The 23178-nt window shown below is 33.4% G+C and overlaps 1 pseudogene; it reads right to left on the bottom strand.

Annotated features, from left to right (window-relative positions):
• Positions 1 to 7735: 7735 nt before the first annotated feature.
• LOC124932380 lies at positions 7736 to 13712 on the bottom strand (annotated as a pseudogene).
• Positions 13713 to 23178: the final 9466 nt, after the last annotated feature.

Genomic DNA, 23178 nt, shown 5'->3' with positions numbered 1-23178 from the left:
TTAGTCCACCATTTCGGCTAATTTAAAACCTGAAATTATCACCCTACAATAGTGATCATTTCTACCTATCAAAATAGGAATGAAATATCCATATTCAAGCGACTTAAGCCAAGAACAACTGTAACCCTGGGGAATTCCGCAACAGCGCGAGTTCTTCAACATGTAACATGCGGGCCTAGAGTGGCTCGAGATTCGATAGTTTCAACCTTGGTTTGCGTGCTAAACATCTTTTTAAAATAAAACATTATTTTAAACAAAATTGATAGTACATGGTAGCTTATAAAATCAATTATGTAAAAATAATTAATTTTATTTAAATTTTAATAATATGGGGATTTTCTATAATCAAATAATGATTTGATTTTTTATGAAATCCGATTTAAATTAATTAAACATAATTAATTTTTAAAAAAAAAGATTATTTATTTGAAGACAGAGTCACCAATTGATTTTAGAAAAATCAATAAAAAAAGGTGTACGTGTACAAACGTATTTTGTACTAGGAGTTTTGTTTGGTTCGAAGTTTTATGATACTTAGGAAAGGGCTTTCGCGCTATGACCTCTATACTCGTTTTTAAAAACGGTCACTATTATAAAATTGGTTTTTTGAAAATTGGGTGTATAACGTTTGAGTTTTAACCGATTATTCTTCCAGTCCTAGTCATGTTTCTAGGTTTTAGCATTATTTAAAATATTGAAACAACAATATTTAAATGCTGGTACATGTTACGGATGATAACTAGGGTGGAAATAACTTAAGAATATCAGTCATTTTTAAAGGCATTAAGGTTTAGAAATAAGCACCAAACGAGCCTTTGTTGAAATATTTTTGTGGAAATATCCCCAAAATATTTAAAATGCATTTTCTAATTTTTGGGTTTTTAGAAAATGATTTAGAATCCCAAAATTATAAAAGTAATTTTAGATTTTTAAAAGTGGAACCAAATAGGCCTTAGGACCGAAGTCATAAGGTTGGGGTTTGTTTTTATCGGTCGAGGTTCGGAGACCCTTAGTTTGGGCATCAGAGTTTCTCAATTTAGGTCCTATGGACTCTCGGTTAGGGGTGGCAATTTGGGTAACGGACAGGGACGTATGGACTGTAGGGCTGAGTTAAACCCACCCCTAGCATTGAGAAAGAGAAAGAAGAGAAGTTAGATATATAAATGTTTGGTTTTAGAATTTATTTATGTGATTTTTTATTTATTTATAATTTATAGATATTTTATTTTTAAAATTTATTTATTTTCTTTACATACCTATCATATTTTATAATAAATAATTATTTTATTTAAATAATGATATTAGAATAGTATATTCTAATCTTTCAAAAAATAATAATATTATTATTTATATATAGGTATTTTAGTTGCATATTATTTATTTATTTTAGAGTTATTCTCAAATATTATTTTTTATAAGTCCACCCTATTATATAAACCTTACCTTTATAAGAAAGTCTTTCAATAAAAATTAATTATTTTTTGTGTTAATTATTTTATTTATTTATAATTTAATAAAAAATGTCTTAGCTAGTAGGGGTGATCCTGATTAGACATTTTTTATTATTTATTTTACCTATTACAAATTGAATTTGAAATATTTTAGTTTATTTAATTGTGTAGAAATTGAATTAAAATTTTGTTTTACTAAATTTATTTCGGTTTCATAACATATATTTTTTAAATATTACATTATATATAGGAATGATTCTCTTTGAGAGTGGATCTAGGTTAGGGTTGAGAAGGGTTTAAACAATTTTTTTTATGGTAGAAAAGAGACACGGCTCCTTAATTTTTTGCTTTAATTTTTATTCACTATTTTCTTTTATAAATCAATAAAAAAAGGATTAAACTTGTGTTCATCGTTAAATCTATAACTTTCTCTTTATTTTATTCAATCCTATAAAAAAACATTAATTTTATTTTAAATTTTTTTCGAGCTCACCCTAACTCTAATTCTTGGGTCCGTCCCTGGTAACCGATCGTGTTTCGTATCGTGTACTTCATGGTACACGACCCATTATGGGTCAACCCATACACGACCCATTAAACTTATCGTGTCTACTCTTTTAACCCAAACACAAACTATTTATTAACGAGTCAATACGAAATGACCCGTTATACACAAAATAAATTTTGGGTAACGTATACATGACACGATTTGACACGAAAAAACACGAAATTTCTTTAAATTCTTGTACACGGACCCGTAAGTACACGTTAACAAAATTTCTCCCATTAACACAAACAATGCTCTCCAGTCTCCACATAAGTACATAAAAAAAATAAGCATCAATGTTTTAACAAGAAACATTAAACAAAGAAATATATTACATCTAGCTCGATCGAGTTGTCTCCAATATGATATCTTCATCTTGTAGGTAACTTGTAATATCCTTTTTCCCCCAAAAAAAACTTATAATATCCTATTCCTATCCCACTAGTTGGTAGAACCATTTCCTCACAAATATTCACATTTAAAATATCATTTAAAATTAAATTTATTTGAAAACTATCCTAAAAGGCTAAAACCCTTTTAACTTACCAACATTATTCACATTTTCAAGTGAAGACGTGTCTTGATCAATGTTTACTCTTATAATATCCTCAGTAAGTTCTTCAATCCTCACTTCACTAGATTGTGTCGCTACATGTTGAGTCAATACCTTCCCCGGAAATTGGAAAAGCATTGACATCAAAGTCAACGTCAACATCAATTGTGTCACTACCTTTATCTATAGGATTATTGTCCATTGAGGAATGAATTGTCCTGTGAATCATAATGCAGAACTTAGAATTATAGCACTCCAACAGTAACTTTAGTGATTATATGAAATTTCAGCACTCAAACAGTAACTTCAATTACTCATACACCAGCACAGACAATGGTTACGAATTGAACATGAATAAGCAAAGTTAGATCGGTTCCATTTACAACATGATCGATTAAAATAGAGTCTGGAAGCCTAGATCTAGATGAACAATCAGAAAAGAATGAACCTCTAAAATAAACATATATCAAAATGTCTACATCTAGATGAACAATCAGAAAGAAGTAACCTCCAAATTAAACCACCTAAAGAAACATCGTGATATATTAGAACAAAAGATATAGAGAAAGAGACCTGAGGAAACGAGTGACCGCAAAGACGTCTAACAGTGTTTACGCCGGAGACACTATGTTAAACAAACCGACGATTGAAATGTTTTACGCCGATGAGCCTCAATTGCAACGAACATCTATGGATGAAAGAGAGAAAGAGAACTGGAAACTTAGAGGGAGAATGAAAAAAGAAATTGGGTTGGGTTAGGTGTTTGAGGAGATGAACAGATTATTTATTTATTTAGGGTTAGAATTGGTAATAGGTCACATATGGGTAAAGGGTAACACATTATTCATTAGACGCGATAATTTAAATAGGTCATTATCGTGTCTAACGGATATACACGATAATGACCCGTACATGACCCATTAAAGACTGACATGTTAAAGACACGACACGAAAAGGACACGACCCGTTAAAGACCGACCCAAATCCATTAATAACGTGTCGTGTTCGTGTCATGTTATCGTGTTATGACACAAATTACCACCCCTACTCTCGGTCCTTAGCTGATCTTATCAGTCTATGTATAAAAACCTATTGGTCCTACACTAGTCTAGGGCTAGGTTTCTCACTCGATGAGTATAAACTTCTAGGTCCGGAGCTAGCTCTAGGCTAAGTCCATCGGTCATGGGCTTGAGAGCTCTCGGTCACAAGCTTGGTATACTCGGTCCCAAGGTTAGGCCTCTCTATTTTGGGTCTTGGGAGTTTCGGTCCCGGACTCAGACCTCTCAGTCTTAGGTCTTGGGATTCTCGGTCCTAAGTTTGGATTTCTCGGTCGTGGGTCCTTAGAGTCTTGGTCTCAGGTAAAACATCTCGGTCTTAGGTCTGAACTTTATCAGTCTTGGGTGAGAATCCTCGGTCAGATTTCTCAGTCCTAGCTCAAGAACACTAGTCCTAGGTCTCGGTCCTAACTCAAGAACATCGTTCATAGGTCATGGTCCTAGCTTATTTTTCTCGATCCTTGGTCTCGGATCGGACCGAGGATCCTCGGTCCTATACTAACAAGCCTCAGTCCTTAAAAACACATTAATCCAATTTTTTAGCTCTAATTCTTTGATCCAAGAGCTTAGGTAGCTTCACAAAGCTCCCAAGAACATGTTGATCATAATCTCAATGTATGGATCGACCTAGATGATGATCAATTTGTTCAAAACAGTTTGTGATAAAAAAAATCGGGTTTTTGATTTTAAAGTTGTTTTGAAGTGTAAGAATCTATCCAATAACTTCCTTATACTACATATACTTGATTGGTACCAAAACAAGAACACTGGCTTTTCATTTCGACCAAATCAAGAACTAAAAAATTTCATTTATTTTTGAAAATTTTGATTTTGATCAAACATGATCCAAATAGTTGCCTAACATATTTACAATCATGTTAGGAAGTTTTTTGGGCTGTGATTCGATCGAATTAACCCAAGAACAACAAACTCATTTTTTTTTTAAAATTCAAATTTGGGTTTTTGTTATTTAAATCGATTGATCGGTTCTATCCTATCCAAATAGTTTATAAATCATTTAGGGATGAATTCTCAACCATAAAACACCATAAACAACAAGCATACAAGCTTATGCAATTTGAAATATAAAATTTCTAATTTAAACTTTAAATATGAATTAAAGATTGATTGGAACCTTACTAGGGATTGGAGAACACTCCTTGATCCTTAGGGAAGGTTTTTGGATGCTTAGATCCAAACTTTAAGACCTTAAATAGAAAATCTGAAAAATCTGAAGCTTTGAAGCTTTAATGGCGGATATTGATTTTCTTCGATTTAAGGGTTGTGTGTTGGTTCCTTAGCTTTGAAATGACTTGAAGGGGGTATTTATACTTGTCTTAAGTCGGGGGTGGAAGTAAAGTCGATTGAATCAGTCAAAAGTCATTGTAGTCGCCGGAGTAGGCCGTGACGAGATCTATGGTTGTAGGGAGAATGATCACCATCGTAGGGTGATCATTCTGGTCTTTGAATGAGTTGATTTGGTGGACCAATGAGGGAGTTCTAAAAATCAAAAATCAACACGGATCTTCATGTCTATCCACACGGTGTCGCAATGAAGAAGAAGATCGGAGCCAAAAACGGCGTCATGGTGTTCTATCTTGACGTTGTGGCGTTTGAGCGGTCTGTTAGCGTTCCAGCTAACGGCCGTCTCCTGATATGATGCGACCCGGGCGCACATCTCCTCGGCTACAATGGGCTACGCAAAAGTGCCTGGAGCATTGGATGATAATCCAATACTGATCCAACGCGCACATTTACTGTTGCAATTCTTTCTTCTATTTTCAACTACACTCGATTACATATTTATTTTTATTTTAAAACCTTAAGGGTTTGTTTGAAATTGATTTTTCTTTCACCCTTTTAGTTTTAATTTTGATCTTTTTAAATACATAAAATATTAAAATAAACATGACAAATATTTTACTAATTTATTTTTATTTTTTTTTATATTTTTAGGATTTAAATAAATAATTCTCCTTATATGAAATGGATATATAACAATTCATCAAAATTATTTATTTTTTTCCTTCAATTTTCCTAAAATTATTTTGAGACATTATTGGTAAAACATTTATCCAAAATAATTTTATTTTTTATTTTGGACTTAACCCTTAACTAATTTGATTAATTAGCACAAAAATTAATCATGTTAATTATTTATTTTAAATAGGTTTTTGGGGGTTAATTATGTTGATTTTTTTATTTAAAAATAATTTAAAATAATTATTTTATCATTGTAAAATGGAATATAGATTTTGATTAGATTATAAGGGAAGCTTTTTGGTATTTAAATGGCCCTACTGAACAGGAAGGCTTGGTTTCAACAAAGGGTCAAAACCATTCATAAGTTGAAGATTATTGTTAAGTGGTTAAATTCATCTTACAGAAATTTGTCCTAACAACAACTCAAGAGCCAATTGGGAATTCTAAGCACTACTAGCTGAACACAACAATATGGTAGGTAAACCCTAAACCTTAAACCACAAATATTCCTAATAGATAAATAGATGAAACATATTACACCAAATTATCCAAGAACAAAAATAATTCATCTTGGCTCATACTTGCTTCAATTAAGCTATGGAAGGAACATGGTGCTGCCAAACAAAATACATCAACATCGTCTTCATGGAGCTCCCTCCCTTTACATGGCTAGACAAATGGCAAAAACCAAGTCCAGAAAGGGTTGTATCACCCATTTCTGGTACAGGAATCATTAATCATTTTCTTTAAAAAAGAGAGAGTGAATCCTACTTAGAACTTAGAAGATGCTTGCCATAATAAAAGTGAGATTTTACAGTAAAATGACATAATAAGGAAGAAATAAATATCAAAAGGTAAAAGGTCAACTGTAAAATCTGATCAGACAGAAGAGAGAATACTTTAGAGGGTCTGCCAACAATCTTTGACCGATAGTCACGAAACTTGTTTCTTGATTTGACATAAACCATGCAAGAGAAGAAACATTGCACAGAGTAACAAGAAATAAGTTAGTGGAAATTTTTTATTCTCTTTTGAATGGGCTTATAGAGCCGGATCACAAACATTCCAGTAAATATGTGTTCCCTAATTAAGTCCACGGATGGTATGATGCCTCACACCATCATTGCTTTTTGAGTAATTCTTGAAGCAAGTTCTTCATCTTGAAGGCTTCTTCCATATAGTTTTCCTGGAAAAACGAGATCCCAAGGTTCATAAAAGATAAAACATTACGAAGAGTACCAAAAGAAAAAAATGACATTACTTGATTCATATCTATTGTTTGAAGTGCTTCTCCCCGAGTAAAGATAATGGCATGATTCTGATTTTCAGGCTTACCTTCACCCAATATAGCAGGTCCAGGAAGTTGTATGCGATAAATATCATGCATTTAGAGATCACATAATAAATTAAAGAACATACCAGATTGTTTTCTAAACACACTACAACAAAAAAAAGACTTTCGGCGACGCTTAAAAAGACTTCTGTCAACCCTTAAAAGCGTCGCCAAAAATATCACCGACACTTATTCTTGCGACGTCAAAAGCAGGGTGGGCGTAAGTTATAACGACGCTTAATTAAGCATCGATAACATTAATTTAAGCGTTGCTAAAAGTCTATTATATTTTTAATCATTCTTTTTATTATAATATTGATTTTTTTTTACAATTTTATTCGAATATTTTTTTATTTTTTTTTAAATTAAATAATTACTAATTCACATTTTTAATTATAACAAAATTAACATAAATTTTCTCAACACAATTATCTCATAAAATCATATCATAGTCAAAAGATTCAAAATATCTCAAACAAACAAAATAATTTTGAACAACAACACTAAAATAGAAATAAAAAACTGAAAATAAATGTTTTTTATCTACTTGATCTCCTTCTTGGACCACACTGCAATTATGTAAAAGAATGTTCTTTTTAAGATAAGAAACAAAAAGTATATTAATGTGAATTAAATATACACAAAATTTAAATAATAAAAAACTAGTTGTGTCCACATTTATTTTTTCTGACAACTCGAGGATGAATACTTCATGAATCATCCATCAATGCCATCAAAAAGAAAAATCAAATACAAGTGATTAATTTCCTTTTACAGTACTTATTTTGATTAAAGAAACATATGTTTAGAAAATTACTTAAATACATGAAATGCATCTACTGCTATTGATATTGATTTGCTTGTTTCCTGCAACAACCAAAACCATTTTTATTTTAAGAAAAAAAAACATCCTCAATAAGGTAGAAGAATAACAATTACTAAATACATACTCTAATAAGATTCATTAGTATTCTCAAGTTGTCCTTTGAACTGACATATTGTACCATAATTGATGTATTTGACCTTTCTAGCAAAATTTTACATAACAGCTACCAAATAAACATCTATTAGTTATTTGATTTTCTAAAACAAGTAATACAACATTACCTTAATTGTTTGTCTTCTTGTGATATAGTTAGCAGATTCCAATAGTTTCAAATTGAAATCAGCAAAAAACTGTTATGCCAATCAAAAGAAAAATGATGATCATATTAATAAACATGCACTAGTTTGTAAAATACCATAAATTAACTGACACTTTTCTTCTATAGGTAGGTTTCCTGCAATTTATCAAAAAAAAAAACATACAACAAGATACAACAAAAAACGGAAATCTATCAACATTTTTTCACGCAAATCTCTAGGTCTAGTTCGAGACCCAAAATGTGTTTTCAAATGGGTTAATATGCAAACATACAATAAGATTAAGTATAAGAAACATACTCAATCATAATTTTTAGATAGAAATTCAGCAACTGAGGACTTATGCCTGGTCAAAAGTTTCTACAATAAAAAACAAAATACCATTTCAATTTTCAAGTTAGTGCTTCACCCAATTTGTATTATTTATTAATTAAGAAAAAAAGAAAGATCAGGAACAACCTTAAGGGTGTGTTTGATAACCTTGGAATTGACATTGGAATTGGCATTGTATTGGAATTGGAGGGTCTAATTTCAATTCTTATTTTTGTTATACACTTTAATATTAAGAATTGAAATTGGAATTAGAATTCCAATGGAATTCAATATAGTGTAATTTGATAGTTCATAATTCCAATCTTTTTAGGTCGGAATTGTAATTCTAAATTAACACGTTTTTCATGTTTTTGAAATGTTTAACACGTTTTTCACACATTAAACACGTTTAACACGTTTTTAACACGTTTAACACGTTTTTCACACGTTTTAAAATATTTTCATATTTTGGCACGTTCAATACGTTTTTGGCACGTTTAACACGTTTTTGACACATTTAACACGTTTTTGACACATTTAACACTTTTTTCACGTCCTTGACACGTTTAACACGTTTTTGACACGTTTAACATAATTTTCACGTTTTTAACACGTTTAACACGTTTGTGATACGTTTAACACATTTTTGGCACGTTTTTCACGTCCTTGACACGTTTAACACGTTTTTGACACATTTAACACGTTTTTCACGTCCTTGAAATGTTTAACACGTTTTTGACATGTTTAACATGAGTTTTACGTTTTTAACACATTTAACACGTTTTTGACACGTTTAACACGTTTTTTACATTTTGGCACTTTTTGCACGTTTTGGTATGTTTAACATGTTTTTCACATATTTAACACGTTTTTGACACGTTTAATACATTGTCACGTTTTTGACACATTTAACACGTTTTTTTTATGTTTTTGACACGTTTAACATATTTTCATATTTTGGTACGTTTAACACGTTTTTGGCACGTTTAACATGTTTTTTACACATTTAACACGTTTTCACGTACTTGACACGTTTAACACGTTTTTTACATGTTTAACATGATTTTCACGTTTTAACACGTTTAACATGTTTTTAACACGTTTTTTGCACGTTTAACACGTTTTGACACATTTAACAAGATTTTCACGTCCTTGACACGTTTAACACGCTCTTGACACATTTAACATGTTTTTGACAAGTTTAACATGATTTTTACGTTTTTAACACGTTTTTTACATTTTGGCACATTTTTCACGTTTTGGCACGTTTAACAAGTTTTTCACATTTTTAACACGTTTTTGACACGTTTAACACGTTTTTACGTTTTTGACACATTTAACACGTTTTTGAAATAGCTAACACATTTGTTTATGTTTTTGACACTTTACCACATTTTGACACGTTTAACACATTATTCACGTTTTAGCACGTTTAACAAGATTTTCACATGTTTGGAACGTTTAACACGTTTTTGACACGTTTTCATGTTTTTTATATTTTGTCACATTTTGCACGTTTTGGCATGTTTATCAAGTTTTTCACATATTTAACACGTTTTTGACACGTTTTCACGTTTTTGACGCATTTAACTCGTATTTTTACGTTTTTGACACGTTTAATACGTTTTCACGTTTTTGACACATTTAACACATTTATTATGTTTTTGACACGTTTACCTCATTTTTGACACGTTTTTCACATTTTGGCAGATTTAACAAGTTTTTCACATGTTTGGAACGTTTAACACGTTTTTGACACATTTTCATTTTTTTAACACGTTTAAAATGTTTTTAACACATTAAACACGTTTAATACGTCGTTGACATGGTTCACATGTTTTTTGCGTTTTTGACACATTTTTAATATATTTAACACATTTTTCACGTTTTTTACACATTTTTTACGTTTTGGCACGTTTAACAAGTTTTTCACTTATTTGGCACATTTAACACATTTTTTATACGTTTAATACATTTTTACGTTTTTGACACGTTTAACATGTTTTAAACCTATCAAAACGTGTGAAAATATGTTAAAAGTATTAAAAATATCAAAATGTGATAAATGTGCCAAAAACGTGAAAAAACATCTGAAAAACGTGTCAAAACGTGTCAAAACATGTGAAAAACGTGTCAAAACGTGTGAAAATGTGAAAAACATGTGAAAAACGTGAGAAAACGTGAAAAACGTGTGAAAACGTGAAATATGTGTGAAAACGTGTGAAAATGTGAAAACATGTTAAACGTGCCAAAACGTGAAAAACGTGTGAAAAATGTAAAAACGTGTCAAAATGTGTGAAAAACGTGAAAACGTGTGAAAAACGTGTCAAAACGTGTGAAAACGTGTGAAAAACGTGAAAAACATGAAAAACGTGTGAAAACGTGTGAAAAACGTGTAAAAACGTGAAAAATGTGTTAAAACATGTGAAAAACGTGTTAAAAATGCCAAAACGTGAAAAACGTGTTAAACATGTCAAAATGTGATTAACGTGCCAAAAACGTGAAAAACATGTTAAACGTGTGAAAAACGTGTTAAATGTGTAAAAACGTGTGAAAAACATGTTAAACGTGAAAAACGTGTTAAATGTGCCAAAATGTGAAAAAATGTGTAAAAAGTGTTAAACATGCCAAAAACGTGTTAAACGTGTGAAAATCGTGAAAAACATGTTAAACGTGTGAAAAACGTATTAAACATGTTAAACATATTAAAAACGTGCCAAAACGTGTTAAACTTGTTAAAACGTGTCAAAAAATGTTAAACGTATTAAAAATGTCAAAAACGTGTTAAACATACCAAAAACGTGAAAAACATGTTAAACGTGTGAAAATGTGTTTTAAGAGTGAAATGTGTTAAACATGTCAAAAACGTGTTTAAACGTGCCAAAAACGTGTAAAAATATGTTAAACATGTCAAAAACGTGTTAAACATGTCAAAAACGTGAAAATATATTTAAAATTAACATTTTGAACCAATATTTTATTTTACAAACATATGAATTACAATTCTATCATTTTCCCAAACATAGGAATTTTAATTGAATTACAATTCTATAATTTTTCAAAACATAGGAATTGAATTGTAATTCAATGCCAATTCTCATGAATTTGGAATTAGAATTCCAATGCCAATTCCAATTCCAATTTCCCATCATCAAACCCACCCTAAATGTAGTTAAGGCATCTGAAGCAACATTAAAATTTGGAAGTTTGTGTAATCAAAAAAATTCTTCACATGTTCTGATGCTAAAACATACCTGAAGTAAAAAGTAAAATAAGTGGGAATCTTAAAACATATAAAGCCATCTTATAGAGAAGAATAAATCAGATCAAACGAACAAGAAACGTGAAAGGATTGGCATCTTTCTACCTGACCAACAGTTCATAATTTGAATATAAAATAATGATCGTAGTTTTCTTTTTCATCTTTGTCAACAAAAATCACAATTAATATTTATAAAATATAAGTAAAAGATCATAATAGTTTGGTCTAGGTCGAGTGATGGATGTGATGTTTCACTGTTTATTTCATTTTTCTTGATGAAATGTAATGATAATAGTTTTTTTAGTTGGTTTATTCATCTTGATAATCTATGACAATTCATGTCGTAACTTATATTGAAATGTTTTCTTGCTTCGCAACTAAATGTATCGATTTATAAAGTAGTAATAATAATTTGGTCTTGAAACAAAATAATAATTGTATGTTGCTCCTTATTTTTTTTTTACAGGGAAAGGAGCTATAGAAATATTTTAAATTTAAAACGGATTGAATTTTTACCTCATGCTCATTCTATATTTTCAGCAAAATCATCTTCTTAAAAAGACAAAAAATAATCAAGAACTTGTTTCTTAAATACCAACTACCTGTTGACGAATGCACTCCCTTAGCATTACACCATAGTGTATACCAAGAACATGATCTTCATAACTGAACAAGATTAAGTTATCAAAAGCAATCTAATTAATCAATCTTCCTTTACAAACATGAAATCGATATTTGCATAAAAACAGTCAAATTGAAAATGAAATCTAGTTTTACCCAAGTATTAGAATATCCATGAGATCTAGGTTAGCTTCTAAGTAATCAGAGGCAATTAGAAGATCGGCTGTCTTTGTAAATTGTCAACAACCTGAGTAGTGTATCATCTCCAACTTTGGAATAGAAACAATTAACCTACGCAATGTATCATCTCCAAAGATTTCCTTTATGGGGAAAGAATGTGATGAAATGGACGGGTAATAAACTAATGGGAGAAGAAGATAAATAATAACAATTACAATTCTGATAATTAATTAGCTCAATCAGTTAATAAAAAATCTAGGCAGGGGTATGGATAGAGTAGATAATTGAATTGTAATTACTCTGTGGAATACAATTGAATCTTCAACCCGTCATCTCATCTCAACCTTATCCATTCTTTCTATCCTGCATCTTATCCTATTCTTGTTGTTCTTTGGATACTAAGAGTGTTAGATTAGACACAACATTTCTAGTGGGACACGAAAAGTTACTCTTCAAAAGAATAAACAATATTTACTAGCTAGGGAAGAGACTTAGTCCTAAGTAGAATTCAATGTTCCAGAATCCAGAACATAATAATTGACAATGTTAGGTTCTAGAGAAACAAAATGACATACCACAGAAGATGAATTCATTCAAGAGTAAACCGAGAATAGATGATAGAAAGAAAGAAAAAGGAAAAGTGCAATAATTACTGAATAAGGTGAAATTCTCACCCCTTCCATATGTGTTAATGTCGAGGCCGTTGGACAAAAGTTGAGCAAGCCATCGTCAGCTTAACCAACGATTTACTGTCAGCACCAACATTAGCAATCATATCACAAAGAAAAGAGAGAAAGAAATAGTAGGAATCAGATTTGAGGTGTGTGTTACAAACCACTTGGAGCTAAATCTAAATCCTAGGAATCCGTACAACATATTATTATCCAATCCAAGTTCTCCGGTGGATCAAATTATGAACTTGATAAGACAACAGCAATGTATCATTTTTAGCATTTGGATTAGCCACCGATTCACTATCTCGATAAAGGATCAACTTGATCTCATTTAATAGTTTATTCAATTCCGTCACCTGAAATCGAAAACTAGAATCACGATCTGAAACTAGAATTAAATCAATCAAATCATTGAATGAAATCGAACCTTGGAAGCATGCTTATGTGCATCTTCGTGAGAACCGGCATTGAGAAAGAAGAAGTTCACGAGTCTGGCAGATGATTTGGAGAGGCGTGCGTGGCTTATGTTTGAAGAGAGCCTTACCGAATATGGCACGAACAAAAAAGCTTCTTCAGAGCGGCGGATAAGTATAACCATTTATCACTCAAAAGACTTTCACGACCTGCAGATCGGGAAATTTGAGGAAATGACCTCAAAGATCCCTTTATATGATCTGGTGGTAAGTTAAAAATTAAATTGCGCTCCTGGTCATTTTTTTTTTGACGAAATTGCCCTTTTCGCGAAACGCGGAGCGACTTCGCGTTTCGCGAAGTGGGAATGTGTGAAATGTCCAGATTACCCTTACTATTTAATATAACCTCCCTTATTTTTTCATTTCTTTTCTTCTCCTTCTCTCTCTTCCCTCTCTTCTCCTCCTTCTCTCTAAACTCCGGCGGCAATCTCGGCGGCGACGGGTCGAAATCCACGATGAGCTCCACGACGAGCACGAGTACTGTTCCACTTAGTACGTTTATTTTAAGCATGATACTTCAAGTTTATTGATGTTTGGTTTCTTCGAATCACTGTTGTTCAGGGTTTGCTTCCCGTTTCGCTAAAGCCTAGCGATTCACGAAGGCTTTCCCATTTCGCTAAGTGCCTAGCGATTCGCGAAGGCCTTCCCATTTCGCTAAGAGCCTAGCGATTCGCGAAGTATTAATTGTCCGTTTCTAAATCAAATCATGTTTTTTATTGCAGCTGAAGTTTTCGTTTTCTATAATGGAGAGTGGAAACTTGATGCTGATAGAATACTGTATTTTGATGCATCTTCAATCAAAACATTTGATTTACCCCAAAGTACTCGTTATGCTGAATTACTTGATATACTCTACGATAGACTTAATGTGCAGAAATCTACATACGATTTAGTGCTACAAGTCAAGTATGATATTCCGAATATCAGAAATCCAAAACCTGTTTTTATTGATTAAGATGGGGATTTGAACACATATTTATCACGCTTGATTTTGGGTCGAACTGTGTCACCATTGTGTGTCTCTGTAGTAGAGAAGTCAGTATTTACTAAAGAAAAGATACCACTACTTACATACCCAACTCAAGAAAGTATACTACCACCACAACTTACTCAAAAAATTGTACCACCCGTTGTACCCTCGGAATTCTTTGTTGAAAGTCAAAATGAAGCCGTAGAAAACTCTTGGCCTCACATCCCACTTACTCAGGACATGCATGTTAATACTGGTGAAAAAGCATCAATACCTATACCAACAAGTGCAAGAAGATCATCAATGGGCACACCAACTAGTGCAAGAAAAGGCATCTATGGGTACACCATCTAGTGCAAGAAGATCATCAATGGGTACACCATCTAGTGCAAGAAGATCATCAATGGGTACACCATCGACAGACCCGACAGACACATCACCGCCAGACCCCTCATTTGCGATGGAATTAACTAGTGAAACCGTATTGGAAGTTGGTTCGTTGTTTGAAAATAAAAAAGATCTTCAACTAGCTCTATATAAATATGCGATGACCAATAATTTTGAATTCAAAGTGGAGAAGTCAAGAAAACATCTTTGGGAAGTGAAATGTTTGGATGAGACATGCAAGTGGAGCTTGCGGGCTGTGAAAGGTAAGTTTTCTGAGATGTTTGAGATCCGGAAATTTGAGCAACAACACTCATGCTCAGTTTTGTCGAGGCCAAAGAAAAAATGAAGACACCAGCATGAGTTATTGGGCAGTGCGTGAAGAGCAAGTACATGGACCATCACCATAACCACTTGCCGAAGAAAATAATTGAAGACATGCAGTCAACTTATGGGATATTTTTGACTTATAAAAAGGCATGGAGGGCAAGGGAAAATGCTTTAATAGCGGTGCGAGGAACGGTAGAGGATTCCTATGGAATACTGCCATCATACCTTTACATGTTGGAGAAGTATAATCCTGGTACCATAACTGACATCCAGACAGACGAGCTCGGCCACTTCAAATATATGTTCATGTCCTTAGTCCTCTCAATTAAGGGTTTCAAAGCCTTTTTACGTCCTGTATTATGTGTTGATGCTAGTTTTCTTAAGCACAAGGTGGATGGTCAATTATTGGTGGCTATTGCATTGGATGCGAATGAGCAACTATATCCTGTCGCATTCGGCGTTGTTGATTCAAAGAATAATAACTCATGGACTTATTTTATGCAAAAACTGAGAGACGCAATTGGATTAGTTGATGATCTCATCTTCATATCCGACAGACACCCAAGCATCGCCAATGCCTTGTGTATTGTTTTACCAGAAGCAGACCACGGTGCGTGCACATATCACATAAAGATTAATATTGTGGCCAAATTCAAAAGTGATAAGTGTCATGCGGATTTTGATTCGGCTTCTAGGGCGTACATTATCCACGAATTTAATCGGTTTTTTGACAAGATCAAGGTTAAAGATCATAGGATTGCTGCCTATTTGGAAGAAATTGGGTTCCAAAGATGGAGTAGAGCATTTTTTCCCGGTAAGCGATACAATCAACTCACAAGCAATTATGCTGAGAGTTTCAATAGTCAGAGCAGGGAAGCCAAAAAGTATCCCATTTCAGAAATGGCTGAGTATTTAAGATTCACAATACAACATTGGTTTAACGATAGAAGAGAAAAATCGTCCAATCACGAAGAAGTTTTATCTCCAAATTATGAGAAGGTGTTACGTGAGGGATTCGAGAAGGCCAGATTCTATATAGTCCAATCGCTTAACCGATTCGAGTTTTATGTGCATGACAATCAGTCCCATTTCAATGTCAATTTGAAAGACATGAACTGCACTTGTAGAGTATTTGAAGTTTCGGGTCTTCCTTGTACGCATGCAATGGTTGCTGCCCGTAGTCGGAATTTGGTTTCTTATGACTTCTGTTCAAAGTATTATTTAGCTCACATGTTCAATTTGTTTAACCAATTGATCAATCGTTATATTTTCCATGCACACAGGTATTACACAACTGAATGTTGGATAAATTCATATGCAGAGACATGTTATCCTCCTGGTGATGAAGAAAATTGGGATGTTCCCAAACATATCAAGCAACGCTCGTGTCTAAAAAAAAATGTCAATGTTAAGAAAGGTCGGCCACAAACAAAGCATAGGTCATCCCAAGGTGAGGTCTGTAAGGTCCCGAGACGATGCAGCTCATGTGTTGGACAAGGACATAATATGGCAACATGCAAAGCAGTGATGCATGCACCATCTACTGCAAGAGCATCATCATCTAAGCAGCATGAGTCATCTTCTAAACAGCACGAGCCATCATCTCAATAGTATGAGCTTTTAGATTGATTGTGGTTGAAAGATTATTATGGTTGTAATATATGTTGTTAATTGAATTGAATTATGGTGGTACTGGTCAGTTGAAGTATGTGTTGTTCACATTCAGGTTGTTTGGGATAAGTTGTTGTATATGATGTTTATTCAGGTTGTTTGGGAAACACTTAGCGAATCGCTAGGTACTTAGCGAAACAGGAAGCGCAAAGCGAAATAGTAAGTACCTAGCGATTCGCTAAGTCCTTAGCGAATCGCGAAGTACCTAGCGAATCGCGAAGTACTTAGCGAAACGAAATGCACTGAACAAATATTAACTTAACTTCAAATATTTTAACATTTTACCAAAGTTAACACTTGTTTTATCTTCAAGCGAAGTACTTAGCGAAACGCTAGGTCCTAAATTAACCACTTAACGAAATGCACAAATATGAACCAATATGAACTTGAAATATTTTAACATTTTACCAAAGTTAACATTTTACCAAAGTTAATATATGAATGAATATAAATTTTACAATAATACTAAGGTTCGATAACTTGATGGAATAACCTAACTGCCATCTTCTGCCTAAAAAACTCCATGTTATCTGATGTCACATTCTGCACGCCTAGGTTAGCAGTCAAGTATTCCATGTATATCAGCGTGAATACACCACAGTCCCCACTCTCGGATGCTCTTGGGACCTCCCCTATCTTCGCTACTACGGTTTTGACTTTAGGGTGTGGAAACCTTTTGTATGTCATGGGTTTGATGGGGTCTTTGAAGTTGAAGTCAGGATACCTTATCCTCTCACCGTCAGTTATTGAATGTGCAAATATATGTGGAATCATCTCACACAACGGTTTCAAAAAAGGATCCATGTTCTTATAAAGATAAATATCGCAGTCATACACGTCAATTTGATACTTCTGAAGACGTACAACACACAGAATCCAATGCTTCTGGTTTATATTGACGGGCAAGTAAATATCGTCGATTGTTGACCATTCAGGCATATTTCTATGCGGTGCACCCATGTAATAGTCTTTGAATTCATCGACTGGATATTTTGCACTATCGTTACTAAATTTCTTGTGCTCTCGCCTTATTCTATCTGTCAAAACGCAGTCCCCTATTGCGACTTTAGACTTTTTATACGTCTTGGGATATTCTGCAATTCTTTTTCGCAAAATGTAGCAGAATGCATCGATTTCCTGTACAATGGGAATACATTCAGTATGTATCAAACAACATTGAATTCTAAATAGCAACATTGTGGTCAGATATGTACTTAGTAAGTTCAAAATTCTAAATCTTTCCTCAGTCTCCTCCACATTCTGGTCAACCTTGCTCTCCTCATCGAATTCTTCCTTAGGATCCTTCACCTGCAAAATAGCCACATTCTGGTCAGATTCATACTTAGCGAAACGCTAGGTCCTTAGCGAAACGCTAGGCCTTAGAATGGACAAAATTTTATCTCGGTCTTCTCCTTCTTCTTGCCCACCTTTCTCTTCTTCTTCTTCATCTTCTCCATATCATCTAATTTGGTTAATAATATGGACATCCTTTTGTTGGATTTATCTAACAACTATTGGGACATACTAAAAACCATCCTCTTCATCGAATCAAGGTGAGTTTGTTGAGTTTCTTTGATTGTGATTTTCAACTCTTTGATGATCTCTGTTTTCAGCACTTTCAGCTCCTCCTTCAACTCTGTTTTCAGCTCTTTCACATCCTCCTTCAGCTCTTCACATTTACATCCAACACCAACAGTAGTTGTCCGAGGACTTGACGTCGCGGTGGGGGGAGTAGGAATGCGGGTCGGACTCGATACATAAGCAAGCTTTCGCTTCAAGTTGACTACTTCTTTGAGAGTACCTTCAGTCTTTCTCTTCTTGGAGGCAGGTTTAGGGGAGTACATTCTTCATGTTCACTTTCATCTTCATCAAAATCCTCTTTGATTACCTTCCCTTCAGTAAATCCCTAAAAAACATCAGTTGTCTCGTCCATTTCTTCAAATTCCTCACCACTATATAACCTCTTCTCCATGGAGGACTCTTCCATCTTAGTCACATCCGTGGTCGCAAGGGCAGACTTTACCTCGACCAAGGTGTTTTTCCTGTTGGAATGATAGAGTAACAACCTTGGGCGTAGAGGGTCATTAATCTGATTCTTTCTGGCGAATTTAGGGACAAAGCTTTGGATGACCTCATACGTCCACACTTGAAGTGCCAGTGCGAACCCATAAATGTTATATGAAAAAGGAGCATAAGGATCATCAGTCTTCTCCTTCTTCGAATAATATGAGAGACTCAGATGTTTCATGTTCTTGTTTAAACCATTGAGGGTGGCTCTAAAGGTGACCTTCTCCCATGGATATCGGAGGAAAGTTTCCTCGTCTTCCACCATGTGGAGTATTTTTGGAAATATCACCCTCCTTCGGTCAAATGTAAATAGGTACTCGCAAATCAGGCATACTAGGTCCATCTTGAATGCATCGTCCTTGTCTTTGCATTTCAAAAAAGCAGTCTCCAACTCGCTCATTCGCACACTATTTTTCCCTTTGAAATATTTCACTGAGAGAGATGGACAACCTCGGAATTCCTCTTCGTTCAACTCATGAAAACTGCCGAAGTATAGGCCTGTAACCAACGCATACTCCTTCATACCAAATATAAGTTCATGCCCATTCGCCATGAAAGTTATCTCTCCTTGGAGTTTGAGCTTACCCTCCTCATCAATATATGATGTACTATTGTTTCTGAGAACTACAAAACTAGGGCTGTGAATAATGATCTGAACTGGGTATTGTAAACCCTCTCCAAAAGATTCATATCCTCAAACTTCTTAACAATCTTCTTCAGACAGAGGGCACTTTTCCAAGAAATCCGACCAGGAAATTCAGTAACTATAGTTTCTACCATCTACAAAAGGAACAACATCATCAAAAATGTAAGAACAAATACATACACCATCGCAAACCATAAGTACTTAGCGAATCGCGAGGTACTTAGCGAATCGCGAGGTACTTAGCGAATCGCTAGGTACTTAGCGAATCGGGAGGTACCTAGCGAAACCTTAATAGCGAAACCATTAACTAAACATAAGACAGCAAAAACCATAACATAAACTAATAAAAAACCCTAAACAAAAAACCAGAAACAGACAAGAAACACTAAAACTTAACATGCAAAAACCCTTAAACTTTACATGCAAAAAAAAAAACTCATAAACAAAAAACCAGAAAATTATCGGCCTGGGCAGGGAGAAGAATGAACCAACCTGTTTAATAATGACGAACGAGAAGAAAGAACCGAGAAGACGACAGGCAAAAATGATCGGCCTTGGCAGGGTTCAGTGAAGACAATGGGTTAGAGAGAGACGAGTCGCGCGGTTGAAATGAAATGTTCTGAAATTTTTTAAAATATAAGGTATAGTGCGTGTGCGTACGCGCGCCTCTTCAACTTCCATAGCAAGTCGGTGAGCACTTAGCGAATCGCTGGGCACTTAGCGAATCGCGAGGCACTTAGCGAATCGCGAGGTACTTAGTGAATCGCGAAGTCAATGAGCTCCAGGTAAGAGAAGATGGTTTGAATACGATTTCGTTAGTCATTAAGCATATTTGTTTAATAACGAACGAAATCGAATTCAAACCATCATCTCTTAACTGGAACTCGAAGTACTTAGCGAATTGTGAAGTACAAAATTTTTTATTGGTTTCATAGGTAATCTATCTCATTTGACAAGGTATCAACAACAAAGTTATGGTTTTGAAGAGAAGATGTGTTAACAAAACAAACCTTATAATTTTACATGGTAACATTTAGATTCTTCAGAAAAGGCCTTTGAAGAATCAATCATTGAGCTCCAGCTAAGAGAAGATTGTTTGAAATTTATTTCTTTAGCTTAATGACTAACGAAATTAAAGTCAGCCCATCTTCTCTTATCTGGAGCTCAATGATGGATTCTTAAATGGAATTTTCTAAAGAATCTAAATGTTTCCATTAATGTAAAAAGATAAGGTTTGTTTTGCCAACACAACTTCTCTTCATAATCATGAAGTGATGTAGATACATTGTCAAATGAAGTTCATGATTAACTATAAATAACAAAAAATCTTGACACTTAGCGAATCGCGAGGTACTACTTAGCAAAACGTTAAGCCCTTAGCGAAACGATAAGTCCTTAGCAAAACGTTTAGTCCTTAGCGAAACGTTTAGTCCTTAGCGAAACGTTTAACGAATCTTCCCTGAAACGGAAACCCATATGATCCGAGATTTTCTGCAAAAGGCATTAATGAACCTAACAAAATGCTCAAATATGAACCAATATGAACCAAATAACAAATAAGAACCCACAAATATGAACAAATATGAACCAAATATGAACCAAATATGAAAAGGTTTTGAAATGAAGAAAATGGAAACATGAACATAACTCGAATTAGGTTTAGGTTTGAAATGAACATCTTCTTCGACCTTCAAATCTTCTTCGACCTTCAAATCCTTAGAATCGAAGACCTGCATGCAAAATAGGTTTAGGGTTAGTTTATGAAGATCGTGTAAATAAAAACATAAATGGATTAGGTTAGAAATAAAGATCTTGTAAATCTGTATGAATTGAACCACCGCCCCACAGCCTCCGTCGTCGTCGTCGTCGCCCGCCGCCGTGAAAGAGAGAACAAGAGAAGAGAGAGAAAGAAAACGAAGGAAATGAAAAAATTACAGTATTTATACTAAACCTAATCCACTTCGCGAAACGCTAAGCCCCTTAGCGTTTCGCGAAAAGGGCAATTTCGTCTAAAAAAATAAACTACCACGAAAGCAATTAAAATTTTAAATTACCACCAGATCAAATAAAGGGATCTTTGAGGTAGTTTCCTCAAATTTCCCTGCAGATCAAGGCAGGCCCCAATGACCGGAGAAGAATGTAACTAACCTCGTGCGCGCGACGAACTAGCTGAGATGGATTGTGGAGTATCAGAGTTGTTTCGCGATGGACGCACGAGATGAACTGGCTGCGGCTGCGGAGATGTGTTTTTTGTGATGGATTTAGGAGAGTTCAAGGATGATAGTTTGACTGATTCGGTAATGAATTTTTTAGGTTTGAAAGAATTAGTCCATCTAGAAAGAAAATGAATTAATCTTGTACTTTTCGAAATATATAAAAACAAACAAAATGAATTAGGCCTGAAATTTTCTAAATATCTAAAAACAGATTCTAAGATTTCTAATTTTAAAATATATATATAAGTTAAATTTTTATTTAAATATAATATAATATTGTATAAATATTATGAATTAAATTTAATGTTAATAAAAGTTTAAGTCAAATTTAATTTAAAAAAAAAAATAGTAAAATAAAATATTTATAATGTTTAAAAATAAAATATAAACAAAAATTAAAATTTAGAATAATTAAATTAGAAGGTTTTTACAAAAAAAAAATTATATATAAAAATAAATAAGGATGATTATATAGGTATAAAGGTTGGCAAAAATAAATAAAATTTTACCCACGCTTAATATGCGTTAACATATAAGGGTAGCTAAAAGTGTATTTTGTTGTAGTGACAATTATAAGACTACTAACATTTTACCAGGAGAAGAAGAAATGGAATTCTGTTTCCTAAACAATTATTTTTAGTGATCAATTATGCCTCTTTGCTGGTGACTTTTGGTACACTTTGTTTCAATTAACCTCTTTCCAAATCACATCTCCAGTATTCTTGGACCAAGACTTGATATACATTAATTCGTCTAGAATCAGACTAGCCATTCCAACAGAATGTGTGACCATAACCATTCTATAAAACTAATGACTCAAGTATTTTGGACCAAGACTTAATATACATTAATTTGTCTAGAATTGGACTAGTCATTCCAACCGAATATGTGGACCATAATCACACTACAACAAAATACACCTTCAGCCACCCTTATATGCCAACGCTTATCAAGCGTAGATAAAAGTTATAAAAAGAAATTTTTTTGCCAACCTTTGTATATATACCACCACCTTTATTTTTTTATATACAAACTTTGTTAAAATCTTAAAATTTAATTATTCTAAATTTAATATTTTTTATGTTTTATTTTTTAAACTTTATAAATATTTTATTTCACTTTTTTAATTTTTTTTTTAATTAAATTTGAATTAAAATTTTATTTACATTAAAATTGAATTCATAATTTTTAAATTTTTTATAACATTATTAATTTTTTTTATTAAGATTTTTCTTTTATATAATTAGTATTTAAATTTAATTAAATAAAAAATAATATAACCAAAAATAAATAAATTAAACATTATA

The sequence above is a fragment of the Impatiens glandulifera genome, chromosome 1, assembly GCF_907164915.1.
Source record: "Impatiens glandulifera chromosome 1, dImpGla2.1, whole genome shotgun sequence".
Lineage (NCBI taxonomy): Eukaryota > Viridiplantae > Streptophyta > Magnoliopsida > Ericales > Balsaminaceae > Impatiens > Impatiens glandulifera.
Note: the sequence above shows the minus strand (reverse complement) of the source record. Positions and strands in the feature narration are given on the sequence as shown.